This window comes from Giraffa tippelskirchi, chromosome 1, assembly GCF_054371585.1.
Source record: "Giraffa tippelskirchi isolate mGirTip1 chromosome 1, T2T-mGirTip1v1.2.pri, whole genome shotgun sequence".
Classification (NCBI taxonomy): Eukaryota; Metazoa; Chordata; class Mammalia; order Artiodactyla; family Giraffidae; genus Giraffa; species Giraffa tippelskirchi.
In genome coordinates, this window is record NC_137275.1 from 160,992,874 (window position 1) to 161,011,715 (window position 18,842).

The following is an 18,842-nucleotide window of genomic DNA, read 5'->3' on the forward strand; positions in this document are numbered from 1 at the left end:
GCAAGTGCCATTCATTTGATGGCATTGTTATCTTATTTGTCCTATGTAATTATTTATAGTGAAAACTGATAGTGAGTTCTTATCACCACTGCTGGTACAAGAACAATTTGTAAATACACTCCTGAGTTACATTTGTGAATTCTACTCCCCAAGCCTTCTCTACACCATTGCACAAATTGGAGGGCTCTGCTGCTTCGTTTCCATTGAACACCCCACTACAGACAGGGTCTGCAGAATTAGCCTGGGCTCTGGGTCATTGTCTTCTCATTACTTAACCTCTCTGAGCCCCAGCCCCAATTTCCTCTTTTGTGTTTGACTGAGGAGGCTGGGCAGTGCTCTACAAAACTACACTGTCTTCTGAAGAGGGGGCAGATCAAAGTAAGAGAAAAACCTTTATCTGAGGGCTTCTATAGGATCTTTGTATTGCTGCAGAAATCAGTGGCTCTTTTGTATGGATTTTTTTCCCCAGTGGTTCTAAAAGGGTTGTTCCCAGACCAGTGGCATAAACATCATCTGGGAACTGGAAAAAAACCCATCTTCTCACCCACACCTACATGCTCAAAACCCAGCAAGCTACATCATAAGGCCCCTGAGTGACTCTAAGGCTTGCTCCAATTTGAGAGCCACTGGGGTAGGTCTGGAATTGAGTTTAGATGCAGAGGCTTGTGAGAACCGAACACCTTCTCTGCATAATAGAGAGGAAGCTGGAGCTCTGGGTGTAGTCTAAGAAGTGGACAAACAAGGAATAGAGCCAGTAGGATGGAGAGTGGCCTAGATGGTGGAAGCCTGCATGAGGTCACATGAGCCGTGAGAAAGCTCCAGCCCCACTGGTGTGATGGCTGAAGGGACTTGCAGAGCAAGCCTGCCTAGACAGAGGAGGAGGGATATGACATCCCTTATATGTGGAGTCTAAGAAGAAATGATATACAAATGAACTTACTTACAAAACAAAGACAGACTCACAGATTTAGAAAATGAACTTATGACTGTTGGGCATGGGGGTGGGCAGGAATGATGGGGGGAAGGGATGGTTAAGAAGTTTTGGATTGACATCTACACACTGCTATATTTTAAATGGATAACCAACAAGGGCCTACAGGGCCTCAATGTTATGTGCTAGCCTGAATGGGAGGGGAGTTTGGGGTAGAATGGATATATCTATTGGTATGGTTGAGTCCATTTGCTGTTCACCTGAAACCGTCACAACATTGTTAATCAGCTATACCCCAGTACAAAACAAAATGTTAAAAAAAAAAAAAGAGGTCTGTGTAATATACTGTTTGTTTCATTTGCTGGATAACGTGATTTTTGTACCTTCTGCCTCATACCTTCAAAAATTTAAAATTTTCTCCTGCATGCAATAACTTTGAATAAGTGGGATCTTGTTTCAGGAAGGGAAGGATGGAAGTTTGGATAAACACCAAGGTAAGGTTAAGAATCAGTGGATTTCAGGAAATCAAAGTCAGAGATGGTTATGCTCTAGGGCAGGGCTTCTCAGCCTCAGCACGACTGATATTTTGGACAGGATAATTCTTTGTTGTATGGGCTCGTATCAATTGTAGGACTTTCATTCAGCAGTATCTCTGGCTTCTAGCCTCTAGACACTGATAATACCCATACCCCAAACTGTGACCACCAAAAATGTCTTCACCCATTGCCAGAATAGGGCAATATAGCCCCCTTTGAGAACCACTTGTTCTGGAATCTTCTAGGGGACACTGGTTTTTCTTAAGGACATGTCATAAGGGAGATAATAGGGATATGGTGAGTCCATTTGCTCTGAATCAGAAGCAACCATATTATCCTAGCTGACATATTCAGTTGGAACATCTCTCTTACAGAGCAGTGTGAAAACTCAATGAGAGTATTTGTAAATTGCTGGCAGAAGACCTGGTGCCTAGTAGACATATTTTCTCTCTCTTTTCCATTTCTATTATAAATAAACAGTCTTAGTAGACTGTGACCCATGGTGATCCCAGAGATCTTTTACACTGTTCTCTTTACCATTTTTCCAGAACTGTGAAGGGACTGAGATACTTAAAAGCTAACAGGTTAACTTCCTTAGGTTTCGTGGATGCTGACAGAAGCCACAAAATCCCTGGGTCAGAGAGAGAGGATCCCTTATGACTCCACAGAAATAGCAGCAGCCAGAGTATCAGCATTTTCTTGGGCTGTTTTTCCAATCCCAGTTCTCCCATGGTGGCACAAAGAGGGCCACATGACCCATGCACGCTCAGGGGGCTGCTTCCAAGAGAGAGACCCTGAGCTTAGGGAACCTCAATCTTCTGTATGAGGCTGTAAGCATGTCTGCCCTTTCTGCTACAGATACATACTATCTTTTAAGGCTGTTCGTTACACAGGCAGATATCCTTGAAAAGATAGTCTTGAACAAAGACATTCTGTGACTCTGCTCATAAGATATGCAGAAAGCTAAGAGACAGTCTCCCTATATTAGTACTCTATAATTATTCTGTAAGCTCCTTGGGGAGTAGGATCAGTAACTAGCCCTGGTACCCAGAAGGTCATCAATAGCACTTTTTAGAATAAAAATTCCCCAAAAAAGTGCATGGGATGAGTTTAAGGAGTTATGTTTGGCCTAGTTCAACCTAGCTCAATTCCATCCGTTTGAGAGTTCTATGAATTTTCAATTGTCACTATAACAGATTACTCCAAACTTAGTGGCTTAAAGCAACAGAAATTTGGGTTAGAGTTCTGGAGGTCAGAAATCTCAAATGGGTCTTACTGGGCTAACATTAAGGTCAGGGCACAGCTGCCTTTCCTTTGTAGGATGTAGGGGAGAATCCACTTCTTGCCTTTTTCAGCTTCTAGAGGTTAGCATTCCTTGGCTTGTGGCCCTTTTTGCCATCATTAGATCATCTTCCAGTCTTTCCCTGGCTCTGACCTTCCCCTACCTTCCTTTTTCTCAAATAAGGACCCTTTTATTCTACTGAGAATACCCAGGGAATCCAGGATAATCTCCCCACCTCAAGATCCTTAGCTCAATTACAGTTGCAAAGTCCCTTTTGCCAGGCAAGGTAACATCCTCACAGTTTCTTGGAATTAGGATGTGAAAATTTTTTCCACCCTTTTGTAAACAAAATCAGGTTTTTCCGTTTTTTTTTTTTTTTTAAATCCCTTTAAGAAAACTACCCTGAGGTGTAAAACAGAGTCATTCCAGTTTGGGAAATCAGGAATGAAATTTTTCCTTCATACTATTTTTTTCCTCTTTTAATTGACATTTGGAACATAGTTAAAAATATTTTTTACAAGTCCTCTATTTAACACCAAAAGTATGTTAAGGAAAAAGTGTTTTCAAGAAATAGTACGCAGCATACCATGTTTACTTATGACTTTTCCATGTTATGTGTAGAAGAGATTATGTATATTTCCTATTCCTTCATGAATTCCTTTCAGAGTAGATAATTTTTCTCAATAGCAACCAGAATGTCTTTGTAGTCTTGTTAAAAGTAGTTGAATGTGTTTTTAAGACCCTATTATACGAGAGGAAAACAAAATTCTTGAGCATATACAATGTGCTAGGAGCTCTACTAAGCATCTAACTTTACCAACTCAGCTAATTCTCAGAGTAAATCTATTAGGTAGGTATTATCACAACCCTTGTTTTATAGGTATATATTATATGTGTTGCCCAAGTCCCAGTACCTTGTGAGTAAGACACAAATCACACCCCAGCTTTCTGACTCCATATCCCTAAAGTTAAACACCCAAGCTAAACTTCTTTCATTGGTCTGCATCCTTCTTCTTGTGAATTATGGCATACCTACCCCCAAAATGCATAAGATAATCATAAAGCAAATACCTATGTAACCATCACTTAGAACAGAGTTGGCAAATATAGCCCACAGGCCCAATCCATTCTGCTGAATCTTATGATAAATAAAGTCTTATTGGAACACACCTATGCCCATTCCTTTATGTACTGTCTGTGTCTACTACTATCAGAGCTGAGTAGTTGTGACAGAAACCATATGGCCCCCAAAGCCTAAACTCATTGCTAGCTCGTCCTTCACCAAAAAAGTTTGCTGACCCCTGACCTAGATTCAACAGAAGAGCATTACTAGCACTCTGGAAGACTCCTGTATGCCTTTCTCACTCACAACCCTGTCTGTAATTACTATCCTACCTTTTGTGACCGTGATTTTTTTAGTTAATAGTTAAACCTATATGTCGCTTATATTTCAGTTTTGCCAATTTTTTTTTTGAAACTTCTCAAGAAGAGTCATACCATATGACTTTTTCCATCTTGTTTCTCTTGCTCAACACTAAACATGTTAGATTAATCCATGCTGTTACATTTAACAGTTTGTTCATTATCATCAAATTGTACTCTATCCTATGGATATCACATCACTTATTTATTCCTTCTATTGTTAATGAAAATTTGGATTATTGTAATATAATAATTCATGTTGCTATGGATATTCCTTTCCATGTCTCCTGGTGCATATGTACGTGAGTTTCTGCTGGTATATATCTAGGAGTAGACTTTCTGGGTCATATTTTGAGCTTCATATGCTGATATGAATATGGATACTAGGAGTATTCTGGATACTAGTCCTTCATAAGTTATATGTAGCATAAATAGCTTCTCCCACTCTATGGCTTTCCTTTTCACTCTATTTATGTTGTCTTTTCATGGTCAGAAGTCCTTGATTTTTAGTGTAGTCAAGTCAATCTTTTTGGTTAAGCCTTTTTGGCCTTAAGAAATTCTTCCCTATCTTTAAGATACTCTCCTCCATTACTTTTTTAAAGCTTTATGTTGTTGTTCAGTTGCTGAGTTGTGTCCGACTCTTTGTGACCCTATGGACTGCAGCACTCCAGGCTTCCCTGTCCCTCACTACCTTCCAGTTTGCTCAAACTCATGTCCACTGAGTTGATGATGCAAAGTTTTACAGTGTGCTTTTTACTTGAGGTCTTTAATTCAACTAGAATCTACTTGGTGTATGGTGTGACCTAGGGCTCAATACTTTTTCACTATTACTACCCATTTGTCCCAACACCACTGACTGCAGGTAGCTTTCCTTTCTGCTTTTCCCTGGGGCCTGTATATACATAGTAGCCATATGTGCATTGACGTGTGCTCTAGGTTACCTTTGCTGTCTCACTGGTGTATTTGTGTATCTCCGCGCCAATATTATACTGTCTTCATTATAAAAGAAGTTGTAAAACTGGTAGAACAATTCTTCCCACTTTATTCTTCTTCAAGAGCATATGTGACTATTTTTGGCCATTTGTTGTAGCATATAAATTTCAGAATTAACCTAGTAAGTTCCACAAGTCCTACTGAATCAAGAAATCAACTTGGGAGATGCTACAATTTTTACAACATTCAGACTTTCAAGCCACAAACATATTCTAGCTCTGCATTTATTAGGTCATCTTTAAACTTTTTCAAAAAAGTTTAATCATTCTCTCTCTACAGGTCTTTCATATGTCTTGTTAGATTTATTCCTAAGAGCTTTGTAGTTTTTAAAATTTCTCTTTAATGCTGATACATAGGACTATAATTATTCTATATTGCATTATGTATCTGGAAATTTGTTGAACTCATTAATTCTAATCAATTTTTGGTGTATTTTTTAATAAAAAAATTATGTTACCCATGAGAAAAGAAGTTTTATTTTCAATGTTAATATTTTTTCTGACTTACTGCACTGACTAAGGATCTCCAGTGCAGTACTGAATGAAAATAGTAATAAAAGGAACTTCTTTGCTTCTGATTTAAAGGGAAAGTATTCAACATTTCACTATTAAGCATGACATCTGCTAAGTGGTGTTTTTATAGAAACTCTTTATCTGAATTAGGTAGTTTCATTTTTACAACTAATGTGCTAAGAAATATTTTAAATCATAAATGATATTGCATCTTATAAGATTTTTCATTGTCCACTAATGTGATTATTTTTCTCCATTAATATCTTAATATAGTTAAGTATATTAATTGGTATTCTAAGTTGATTTTTAAACTAAACTTGCATTCCTGAAATAAACCCAATTTGGTCCTAATGTGTTGTCCTTTTTACCTATTCCTAAGAGAAGGCACTGGCTACCCACTCCAGTACTCTTGCCTGGAAAATCCCATAGATGGAGGAGCCTGGTAGGCTGCAGTCCATGGGGTCGCTTAGAGTCGGACACGACTGAGCGACTTCACTTTCACTTTTCACTTTCATGCACTGGAGAAGGAAATGGCAACTCACTCCAGTGTTCTTGCCTGGAGAATCCCAGGGACGGGAGAGCCTGGTGGGCTACCGTCTTTGGGGTCGCACAGAGTCGGACACGACTTAGCAGCAGCAGCAGACTAAGTTTGTTAATATTTTGTTTATGACTTTTGCACCTATATTAACGAGGAAGAGCAGCCCTTCTTATTACTGTCCTGCTGAAGTTTTAGTAAGAGGGTTGTGTTAATTCATAACACATGAGTTATTCTACACTTTTAAATGTACATTTATGAAGGATCCTATTTATCTCTAGCAATGTATTTTGCCTTAAAATTTATTCAATACAGCAGTAGCAAAATCAACTATACTATTTACATATCCTTTTATTTGTCAACTTTCCTGGTTCTTATATTTTAGGTATGTGTCTTGAAAATGACCTAGAGTTAGATTTTATTGTTATTATTTTCATTTTCTATCCAGCCTACAATCTTTGTCTATTAGTTGGAGGATTTGATCCACTTATCTTAATGTAATTAATTACATACATGTTTTAAATCTATCATTTTTGTTTTGTGATTTCAATATTTTTTTTTGCCTATTCTATGGTTTGTTTTTAATCTCATAGCCTTTATTCTTTGATTTTTCACATTCCACGTATTTTTCCACTAGCTACAGTGGCAGCTGTGTATTTTATTTCTCCATTTCTTGTGATTATTACAATATCAAATAACATTAAAATTTAATCAATACCATTATTATACTCTTAAATTTATGAATTCTCCTCTCTCCTTACTTATATGCTACTGTTGTCTGTATATTACTTCTACTTTGTTTCTTTTCAAATTTATGTGACAATGTCTTATCACTTTATTCAATCTGAGCTCTTTCAGGTATAATCATATATTTAAAATATTTTCCCCTGTATTTCTTTTCATTCCTTCTTGCATTTCAGGCTTCCCATCTTAGGCCATTTTTCCTCTGCTAGACGTTTTTCATTTAAGCAAGATGGAGGGCTAAGAGGTCTCAATACTTGTCTCCCCCACCCCAAAAAAAAAGATAGAGAGAAAAAAACCCCAAACACAAAACAATAAATAAACTACAAATCAAAGGCAGTATCTCAGGGAAAACTCTGGACTGTGAAGAAGCAGTAGCAAATTAAGCAGAGCTAAAAAATCAAGGGTGACCACAGAGAAAAGTGTAAGAGGCATATTATCTGCATCACTCCATCTACCAGTCAAAAGCAGCTCTGCAGCAAGAAGGACTGCCTCAGAAAAATTTCACCCTACAGGTAAAAGAAGAGCAAGAGAACCCAGGAAGCCTCACTACTGTGCAAGTTTGCAACCTCTGTTACAGAGTTCTATCATGGTCTTTACCAATGCTGACCCCAGCCGATGAGGCTGCCCTGGAGTTCCACGGCTGAACTTACTCTCTGAGGCTGGAACTGTAGCTGTGGTGAGATCTGCCCTCAGCAGCCCCAGTTGCTTCTGGGCCCACTCTCCAGGTTTAGGACACCACATCATCTCATCATTCATAGGGCAAGAGCTGCTACTGCTCTATATCCCAACCATCACTCTAAGTCAAGACTCTTATCTTATCATTACAGGGACAGCCTCTATTGCCCTGAGCCCTGCCCCGTCAATTCTGGGGTAAATAGAAATAGTTTTCAACAGATCAATAACAAAGAGACTGAACGATAATCAAAAGCCTCCCAACAAAAAAAAGCCCAGGACTAGATAGCTTCACATGTGAATTATACCAAACACTTAAGAAGAATTAATACCCATCTTTCTCCTCCAAAAAAATCTGAAAAAGAGGGAACACTGTCAGACTCATTTTACAAGGCCAGCATCACCCCGACATCTAAACAAGATAATGACACTACAACAAAATTAGAGACGAATAGCCCTGATGAATATAGATGCAAAATTTTTCAATATACTAGCAAGTCAAATTTAACTGCACATTAAAAGAATCATATATTTATCTTTGGGATTTAAGGATGGTTTTAACTTATATAAATCAATAAATATGATATACCATATTAATAAAAAATAAAAATCATATGATAATCTCAATAGATACAGGAAAAGCATCTCATAAAACATATCTTTTCATAGTAAAGTGTTAGTTGATCAGTCGTGTCTGACTCTTTGCATCCCCATGGACTGTAGACTGCCAGGCTCCTCTGTCAATGGAATTCTCCAGGCAAGAATACTGGAGTGGAGTGTCATATCATTTCCCAAGGGACTGTCCCAACCCAGGGATTGAACCTGGGTCTCCCTCATTGCAGGCAGATTCTTAAAACACTCAACAAATTGAGGATAGAAGAAATTTTCCTTAGCATAATAAAGGCCGTAATTGACAAGCCCAGAGCTAATGTCTTACTCAATGGTGAAAAGTTACTTTTTTTTTCCTCTAAGATAAGGAACAAGACAAGGATGTCTACTCTATTTCTATTCAATATGGAACTGAAAGTCTTAGCCAGAGGAATTAAGCAAGAAGAAAGGTATCATATCAGGAAGGAAGAAGTTAAGATTATCTTTATTGGCAGATGGCATGATTTTATATGTAAAAACCCTACAGACATCACCAAAAAACTGTTAGAGCTAGCAAATGAACTCAGTAAAGTTGCAGGATACAAAATCAGTTGCATTTTAATACACTAACAATGAACTACCTGAAAGAGAAATTAAGAAAGCAATCCCTCTTAATAATAGCATCAAAATCAATAAATTTAACCAAAAAAGAGAAAGACCTATACAGTGAAAACTCTAAGACATTGATGAAAAAGACTGAAGAAGACAAATAAATGGAAAGGTATCCCATGGTATTGGATTGGAATAATTAATAATGCAAAAATATATTACCCAAAGTGATCTCCATATTTAATGCAATCCTGACCAAAACTCCAATGGCATTTTCCGCAGAAATAGAGAACACTATTTTAAAAAATTGCTTGGAACCACTAGACACCCCAAATAGCCAAAGCAATTTTGAGAAAGAACAACAAAAATGGAAGCATTAACTGATTTAAAGCTATGGTATAAAACTGTATTTTAAAACTACAGTAATCAAAGTAGCATGTTATTGGCATAAAAATGGGCCAATAAACTCATGGAACAGAAGAGAAAACCTAGACATAAACTCATGCATATCTGGTCAGCCAAGTTTTGGCAAGGATGCTTGAGCATACAATGGGGAAAGGAGTGTCTTTCCAATAAACAGTTTTAGACAAACAGGATATCCACATGCAAAAGAATAAAATTGGAGCCCTTTCTTAGACCACTCACAAAAATTAATATGAAATTGATCAAAGATCTAAATATAAGACCCAAAATCATAAAACTCCTAGAAAAAACTCAGGGAAAAAGATCTTCAACATTGGTCTTGGCAGTAATTTCTTGGATGAGATGCCAAAAGCACAGGCAACAAAAATGAAAATAAGCAAGTGTGCCTATGTTAACTGAAGAACTTCTGTATAGCAGAGGAAATAATAAATTGAAAAGTCAAACTTGAGAATGGGAGAAAATATAAGCAAACTATGTACTGGATAAGGGGTTAATACCTAAAATATATAAAGAAACTCATACAATTCAAAAGCCATAAAGCAAATAATTCAATTTTAAAAGGTGCAGAGGACCTGAACAGACGTTTTTCCAAAGAAGACATGCCAATAGTATATAAAAAGGTGTTAAAAAAGCTTTAATCATCAGAAAAATGCAAATAAAAACCATGAGACATCACTTCATATCTGTTAGGATGGCTATCATCAAAAAGACAACAGATAACAAATATTGGCAAAAACATGGTAAAAAGGAAACCCTTATATGTTCACTGTTGGTGGGAACATAACATGGATATGGATAATAGTATGGTACTTCTTCAAAAACTCAATCTGGGGCTTCCCTGGTGGTCCAGTGGTTAAGAATCTGTCGGTGCAGGGGACATGGGTTTGATCCCTGGTCCAGGAATCCAAAATGCTGCAGAGCAACAAAGCCCATGTGCCAGAAGTATTGAGCCCATGCCCTGCAATGAAAAGCTGCCTCAATGAGAAGCTTGTACACAGCCACACTTGCTGGCAACTAAAGAAAGCCCAGGCACAGCAACAAAGAGCCAGTGCAGCCAAAAATAATAATCCACCTATTAAAAAAAATAAACTGAACTACCGTGTGATCTAGCAGTCCCACTTATAGAGTCAGTTCAGTTCAGTCACTCAGTCATCTCCAACTCTTTGCAACCTCATGGACTGCAGCACATCAGGCTTCCCTGTCCATCACCAACTCCCGAAGCTTGTTCAAACTCTCGTCCATCAAGTCGGTACTGCCATCCAACCATCTCATCCTCTGTCATCCCCTTCTCCTCCTGCCTTCAATCTTTTCCAGCATTAGGGTCTTTTCAAACGAGTCAGTTCTTCACATAAGGTGGCCAAAGTAGAGTTTCAACTTCAACATCAGTCCTTCCAATAAATATTCAAGACTGATTTCCTTTAGGATGGACTGGTTGAATCTCCTTGCAGTCCAAGGGACTCTCAAGAGTCTTCTTCAACACCACAGTTCAAGAGCATCTATTCTTCAGCTTTCAGCTTTCTTTAGAGTCCAATGCTCACATCCATACATGACTACTGGAAAAATCATAGCAGTGACTAGATGGACCTTTGTTGGCTTTTTAATATGCTCCATAGCTTTTCTTCCAGAGAAGGCAATGGCACCCCACTCCAGTACTCTTGCCTGGAATATTCCATGGATGGAGGAGCCTAGTAGGCTGCAGTCCATGGGGTCACAAAGAGTTGGACACAACTGAGTGACTTCACTTTCACTTTTCACTTTCATGCATTGGAGAAGGAAATTGCAACCCACTCCAGTGTTCTTGCCTGGAGAATCCCAGGGACGGGGGAGTCTGGTGGGCTGCCGTCTATGGGGTCGCACAGAGTCGGACATGACTGAAGCGACTTAGCAGCAGCAGCATAGCTTTTCTCCCAAGGAGCATTTTTTAATTTCTTAGCTGCAGTCACCATCTGCAGTGATTTTGGGGCCCCCCCAAAATAAAGTCTCTCACTGTTTCCATTGTTTCCCCATCTATTTGCCATGAAGTGGTGGGACCGGATGCCATGATCTTAGTTTTCTGAATGTTGAGTTTTAAGCCAACTTTTTCACTCTCCTCTTTCACCTTCATCGAGAGTCTCTAGCTCTTCTTCGCTTTCTGCTATAAGTGTGGTGTCATCTGCATATCTGAGATTATTGGTATATCTCCCGGCAATCTTGATTTCAGCTTGTGCTTCATCCAGCCTGGCATTTCACATGATATATTCACATATAAGTTAAATAAGCAGGGTGACAATATACAACCGTGATGTACTCCTTTTCTGATTTGGAACCAGTCTCTTGTTCCATGTCCAGTTCTAACTGCTACTTCTTAACCTGCATACAGATTTCTCAGGAGGCAGGTAGTGGTCTGGTATTCCCATCTCTTTAAGAATTTTCCACAGTTTATTGTGATCCACACAGTCAAAGGCTTTGGCATAGTCAATAAAGCAGAAGTAGATGTTTTTCTGGAACCCTCTTGCTTTTTTATGATCCAATAGATGTTGGCAATTTGATCTCTGGTTCCTCTGCCTTTTCTAAAACCAGCTTGAACATCTGGAAGTTCATGGTTCACATACTGCTAAAGCCTGATTTGGAGAAGTTTGAGCATTAATTTGCTAGTGTGTGAGATGAGTGCAATTGTGCGGTAGTTTGAACATTCTTTGGCATTGCCTTTCTTTGGGATTGGAATGAAAACTGACCTTTTCCAGTCCTGTGGCCACTGCTGAATTTTTCAAATTTGCTGGCATATCAAGTGCAGCACTTTCACAGCATCATCTTTTATGATTTGAAATAGCTCAACTGGAATTCCATCACCTCCACTAGGTTTGTTCGTAGAAATGCTTCCTAAGGCCCCCTTGACTTTGCATTCCAGGATGTCTGGCTCTAGGTGAGTGATCACACCATGGTGGTTATCTGGGTCATGAAGATCTTTTTTGCAGAGTTCTTCTTGTGTTCTTGCCACCTCTTCTTAATATCTTCTGCTTCTTTTAGGTCCATACCATTTCTGTCCTTTATTGTGCCCATCTTTGCATGAAATGTTCCCTTGGTATCACTAATTTTCATGAAGAGAGCTCTAGTCTACTACTGCTTATAGGGTATATCCACAGAAAATGAAATCACTACTTGAAGAGATGTCTGTTTACCCATGTTTACTGCAGCATTACTCACAATAGTCAAGATATGAAAGTCACATAAACATCTGGTCAATGGATGAATGCATAAAGAAGTTTTATTCATTTATACGTGTATGTATGTACATGTCATATATGTATGTATATACACACAATGGATTATTATTTAGCCATGAAAAAGGAAATCCTGCCACAACATGGATGGACCTTGAGAGCTTATGCCAAACGACACAAATCAGAAAGACAAATCCTGTATGATATCACTTATGGATGGCTCTAAAGTTGGCTCATAGTTGGCCAGCTATGGCTCATAGTTCTACTGATGATAATCATTTTGAGGGTTTGGGTCTTTTCTCTCCCACCTCTTTCCACATTTTTTCTTTCTTCCTCTCTCTCTTCATTCATCTTTGCCTCTCTTCTTTCTTGCATTCTTGTCTTACTTTTCTGTCTTCTCTCTCCTATTCTTTTCTCTTTCCATTTGAGTTTGTATGAAATGTGGCAGAGGAATTTAGGAGTGGGGAGTGAAGAGGGTTACATTAGTTTCACCTGAGTTGTGTTTTTCAGCCTCAGGATTTGGTGTTTGAGCAAAAAACAACTCAGGTGAAGCCTGTGTGAACCTAGTGTAACTTGAATATCCCCAGGCCTCAGCATGTTTATGAATAAATGACACTAACTGTTAAATCTTCATGTTACTAACTCTAATGCCAGACCAAGACATGATTTCCAGCCCCATGAAAAGAACCCCTGCCGGTAACTTGGCAGGCCATCGAGGATTATCTTACATCTATCACTCACCATGTCCCTCTGATCCCTATCACATTCCCTTCCGTGCCTGTCCCTGTGGGTGCACGTCACTGTAGATAACCCTGGCTGCCATATGCTTAATCCTCGTCATCTGACCAAATCAGTGGCTTGAAAAATAAGAAATAGCTTTCTCTGTCTGCCTTACTTTCAGATGGACCTCCACAGCAGAGCCATTTGTCCTGACATGCTTGAATTTAATAATACAGTCACACTTGAGTTTATAGGCAGAAACCTCCTAGTCCCTAAAATGGACAAACCCCCAGAGAAGGAGAGTCAGAGAGGATCTCAGTACCAGCTGCCAAGCTTTATTCAGAGTTGCGCTCACCTCCCACCCAGCTCACAGATGCCTTCCTCCTCTTGGTGTAGGCTAGTTTTCTGAGTGGCTTCTAAGGTCCTCCACACCTAACCCCACCGAGGGGTCTCGAGGTCAGGACATGCCATGATGTATGTCCAGGAGGCTCCCTGGCTCCCATGATAAGTAGAGGAGCAAGGAGACAAATGGGCTACAGAGACGAGCCCAAATCTACAGAGCTGTTTTTTCTAGATCTCGAGTAAAGGCCCATGAGAACTTTGGCTCATTCTTCTGGTTACTAATATCCATTCATCCCTTCTTTGAAAATGAAGTTTTAATTATATTCAAGGTGACAACTTACTCTGAAAGTCAAATGCCCCACTCGCTTATAGATAGGTGTGGCCACCTCAGTTCCAAGCAATGAAGCCTCAGCAGAAGTGGGTGGGTGGAGATTCAGGAAAACTCTCCTTAAAGGAGGAGTAGACAGCTGCTCAAGTACATTTTGACCTTTCTCCCTTACTCTTAGCTTTCTGGAACTGGATACGATGGCTAAGGTCCTAAAAATATTTTGTATCATAATGTGGGTTTAAAGATCAAAGGCAGGCATGAAGTTATGATCTGAAGGTCCTGAAAGTGAGAGTCACTCAGTCATGTCTGACTCTTTGTGACCTTGTGGACTATACAGTCCATGGAATTCTCCAGGACAGAATACTGGAGTGGGTAGCCTTTACCTTCTTAAGTGAATCTTCCCAACCCAGGGATCAAACCCAGGTCTCCTACATTGCAAGTGGATTCTCTACCAGCTGAGCCACAGGGAAGCCCAAGAATACTGGAGTGGGTAGCCTATTCCTTCTCCAGCAGATCTTCCCAATGCAGGTATCGAACCCTGGGGTCTCCAGCATTGCAGGCGGATTCTGTACCAATAGGCAGAAACCTCCTAGTCCCTAAAATGGACAAACCTCCAGAGAAGGAGAGTCAGAGAGGATCTCAGTACCAGCTGCCAAGCTGGTACCTATTAGGGAAGCCCAAAGTTAGGATGGTGACCTAGAAATCTAATTTGATTTCTTCAGTAAACTGTTTGTTATTTAGAAACCTATTGTTTAATCGCTATGTGTTTATGTTTTTCATATTTTTTTTCCCTGTAATTGATATCTAGTCTCATACTGTTGTGGAAAACTGACCTTTTCTAGTCTTGTGGCCACTGCTGATTTTTCCAAATTTGTTGACATATTGAATGCAGCACTTTAACAGCATCATCTTTTAGAATGATGAAAATAGTTCACCTGTAATTCCATCACCTCCATTAGCTTTGTTTGTAGTAACGCTTCTTAAGCCCCACTTAGCTTCATACTCTAGGATGTCTGGCTCTAGGTGAGTGATGACACCATTGTGGTTATCTTTAAGACCTTTCTGTATAGTTCTTCTATGTATTCTTGACCCCTCTTCTTAATCTCTTCTGCTTCTGTTAGGTCCTTACCATTTCTGTCCTTTATCATGCCCTCCTTGCATGAAATGTTCCCTTGATATGTACAGTTTTCTTGACAAGATCTTTAGTCCTTCCCATTTTATTGGGCTTTCTTATCTCTCCTTGCTATTCTCTGGAACTCTGCTTTCAGTTGTGTATATCTTTCCCTTTCTCCCTTGCCTTTTGTTTCTCTTCTTTCCTCAGCTATTTGTAAACCCTCCTCAGGCAACCATTGATAGATATAACTACTCCCTGTCTTTGGGGATCTGGTTCCTTCTTAGATTTCTGGGTCACCATCCAGGAAGTTAGGAGGTGGGAGGGCGGTCCAAGGTGGGGGGGACATATGTGTATCTATGGTTGATTCATGTTAATATTTGGCAGAAACCAACACAATACTGTAAAGCAATTACACTTCAATTAAAAATAAATAAATTTATTTTAAAAAAAGAAGGAAAAGGTCAGTTTTCATTCCAATCTCAAAGAAAGGCAATTCCAAAGAATGTTCAAACTACTGCACAATTGCACTCATTTCACATGCTAGCAAGGTAATGCTCAAAATCCTTCAAGTGAGGCTTTAGCAGTACATGAACCAAAAATTTCCAGGTGTGCAAGTTGGATTTAGAAAAGGCAGAGGAAGCAGAGATCAAATTGCCAACATTTGTTGGATCACAGAGAAAGCAAGGGAATTCCAGAAAAATGTCTACTTCTGCTTCATTGACTACGCTAAAGCCTTTGACTGTGTGCATCATGACAAACTGTGGAAAATTCTTCAAGAGACAGGAATACCAGACCACCTTACATGTCTCCTGAGAAACTTGTGTGCAGGTCAAGAAGCAACAGTTAGAACTGGACACGGAACCACAGACTGGTTCAAAACTGGAAAAAGAGTATGACAAAACTGTACATTGTTGCTCTGCTTATTTAACTTATATGCAGAGTCCATCATGCGAAATGCCAGGCTGGATGACTCACAAGCTGGAATCAAGATGGCCAGGAGAAATATCAACAACCTCAGATATGTAGATGATACCACTCTAACAGCAGAAAGCAAAGAGGAACTAAAGGGCCTCTTGAGGGTGAAAGAGAAATGTGAAAAAGCTGGCTTAAAATTCAACATTCAAAAAACAAAGATCATGGCATCCAGTCCCATCACTTCATGGCAAATAGAAGGGGAAAGAGTGGAAACAGTGACAAATATCATTTTCTTTGGCTCCAGAATCACTGTGGATGGTGACTGCAGCCATGAAATTAAAAGACACTTGCTCCTAGGAAGGAAAGCTATGGCAAACCTGGACAGCATATTAACAAGCAGAGATAGTACTTTGCCAACAAAGATCCGTATAGTCAAAGCTATGGTTTTTCCAGTAGTCATGTACAGGTGTGAGAGTTGGACCATAAAGAAGGCTGGGTGCTGAAGAACTGATGCTTTCAAATTGCGGTGATGGAGAAGACTCTTGAGAGTCCTCTGGACAGCAAGGAAATCAACCCTGAATATTCACTGGAAGGATTGATGCTGAAGCTGAAACTCTTAATACTTTGTCCATCTGATGAGAAGAGAAGGCTCATTGGAAAAGACTCTGATGTTAGGAAAGATTGAGGGCAGGAGGAGAAGGGGATGACAGAGGATGAGATGGTTGGATGGCATCACCAAATCAATGAATATGAGTCTGAGCAAACTCCTGGCGATAGTGAAAAACAGGGAAGCCTGGTGTGCTGCAGTTCATGGGGTAGCAAAGAGTCAGACATGACTTAGCGATCAAATGACAGCAATAAGTTATACCAACCTTGGATTGGCTACTTCCAGATTATTATTACTAGAAGGAATCAGAAAATAAACCTATGTGTGTAATGGCTCATGGTTACTGTTTTCTGTTAATATCAATACATGCCTCTGTCAAGTTCTAGCTGATAAGGTCCCCTGGTTGTGACCTAGGTTTGGAGCAACTTTCACTGGGGTCCTATGCCAGCTCTCCCTGCTTATCTCTGTGTCCTTGAACAACTTATTCAAGCTCCTTGCACTTAATTTTCTCATGTGAGAAATAGGATAATTAAAGCACATATCTCACAGTAATAAGAGGGTCAGGTAAGATAACACTGTAAAGCTCTTAGATGAGTTCTTGGAAATCAGACCTCATTAAATATTTGTTATGATTACATGTGAGAGAAAACCTATCCCTGTATTGATGGAGTTGGACAAGTTCAGTGATATTGTATCTGCGGTTTCATTGAAATGGCCACGTTTAACTTTTCTCCTCTTGTGTTTCAGAGGAGGCTGGACATCCTGGCTGGAACCCATGCCTCCCCCTCAGATATAGAGAGGCGAGAGGTGTGGGTATGTATTTGTATATACTTTCCCCTTGGTTTCTGACATCAGAGAATGATCTCAAATTAATAAAAATCATAGATCTAGTATTTTGCTTTTAAACTCAAGGTCAATGACAACACTGGCAAGCCCACACTTTCTTTGTTTAGGATTCCAAGTTTTCCTGCAAACTTTCCATCAATGCCATCCCTCCCACTCAGCATGAAAATACAGACATCTCTGCAACACGGGGCAGGAGGGTTGGCTGTTACAAAGGTTTGTAGACACATGTCACTATTCTGTAAAGAAATAGAAGAGGCCCACTTCAATCCAAGGGCAGCAAACCTCAAGTGGAAATGAGTCCAGATGCCCCTTGCATGCCTCTCTCGGACATGAAAAAATAGGAATGGTTGAAACTGAAAATGACTTGGGAAGAATGAGGCACCGTTTGTGGGAGACACCAGGACACAAGGCTCATGAATGCTATTTGTTCCTACTCCATTATTCGGCATCTGCTGTTGACCGGTTGTCATTTGCATCCTTTTGTGCTGGGCCACCTCAGAGATTTCCAGTTTTCGGAGACAGATGATGAGTTCCAAACCCCCTCTGAATAGGCCGACTGCTGACCATTTGTTTCTCTAGCAAGAGTGAAGGTACAGGGCTTGTCTGTAGCAGGATGACTGCACACGGCCTTCCTTCTCTCTCAATAATGGGGAGGTCGCAGGATGATGCCCAGCCCTCGAGAGCAGCCCCATGAGGATCCCCGGCCAGGTGCACAGGATGGAGGAGGCTGGCTTTAGTTCATTTTCAGAAGGTACTGACTCAGATTTTCCTGGGTTTGCTTCTTCGATCAAGGCAGAAACAGAATGAAAAGGAATCAAAGCAAAGAAACAAACCTACAGAAAACAAGGATGAAATCTACCATTCTCCCTGAGCATCCTGGAGGTGACAGCCACATCAGGCTAGACCGTGTGCATGCTAGGCAGAGCTCAAAGGCACAAACTCCTCATATGTAGGCAGCCAGAATACAGACTCACACAGGCCTGAACCAAGGGCTCATTTCTGCAAGTCCTGGGGGGGAAAATGCATCTCCTCCTAAGCCTGAAAAACCCCAGGAAACTCCTTTGTGCTCAGGGAGGTTGGTGAATTCAAATGTAACTGCCCAAAGCCCTGTTTGATATGCAGAGGTCAATGGAAGCTCCTGGTTTAGTCTATGGTGAGAGAGGGAAAAATTCAAAACAGCAATTATGTTTTCCTGTCAGATTCCATGTGCTCCTCTGAGTCTTATCCTTGCTCTCTTCCTGATGCTTTTGATAATTATTTAATTGGTCTCCAATCTAAATGGATGCTGTCTGAACTGCCTTTCAGGGCTGACAGAGTGACGAGTATACAGCTCCCAGATGGATAAATACACAGAACTTTTTCCCTTCCCTCTGACCACAGAAAAGCAGCACTTTGGATTCACTGATAGACACAAAATGAGACAGAGAATCGAAGCAACTTCCTGTATAACTTTAATATGCACTTTTGGGGGGAAATAGCCAGGTATCTAATGACAGAGCTGTAGCTTTACAAATAACACCTGG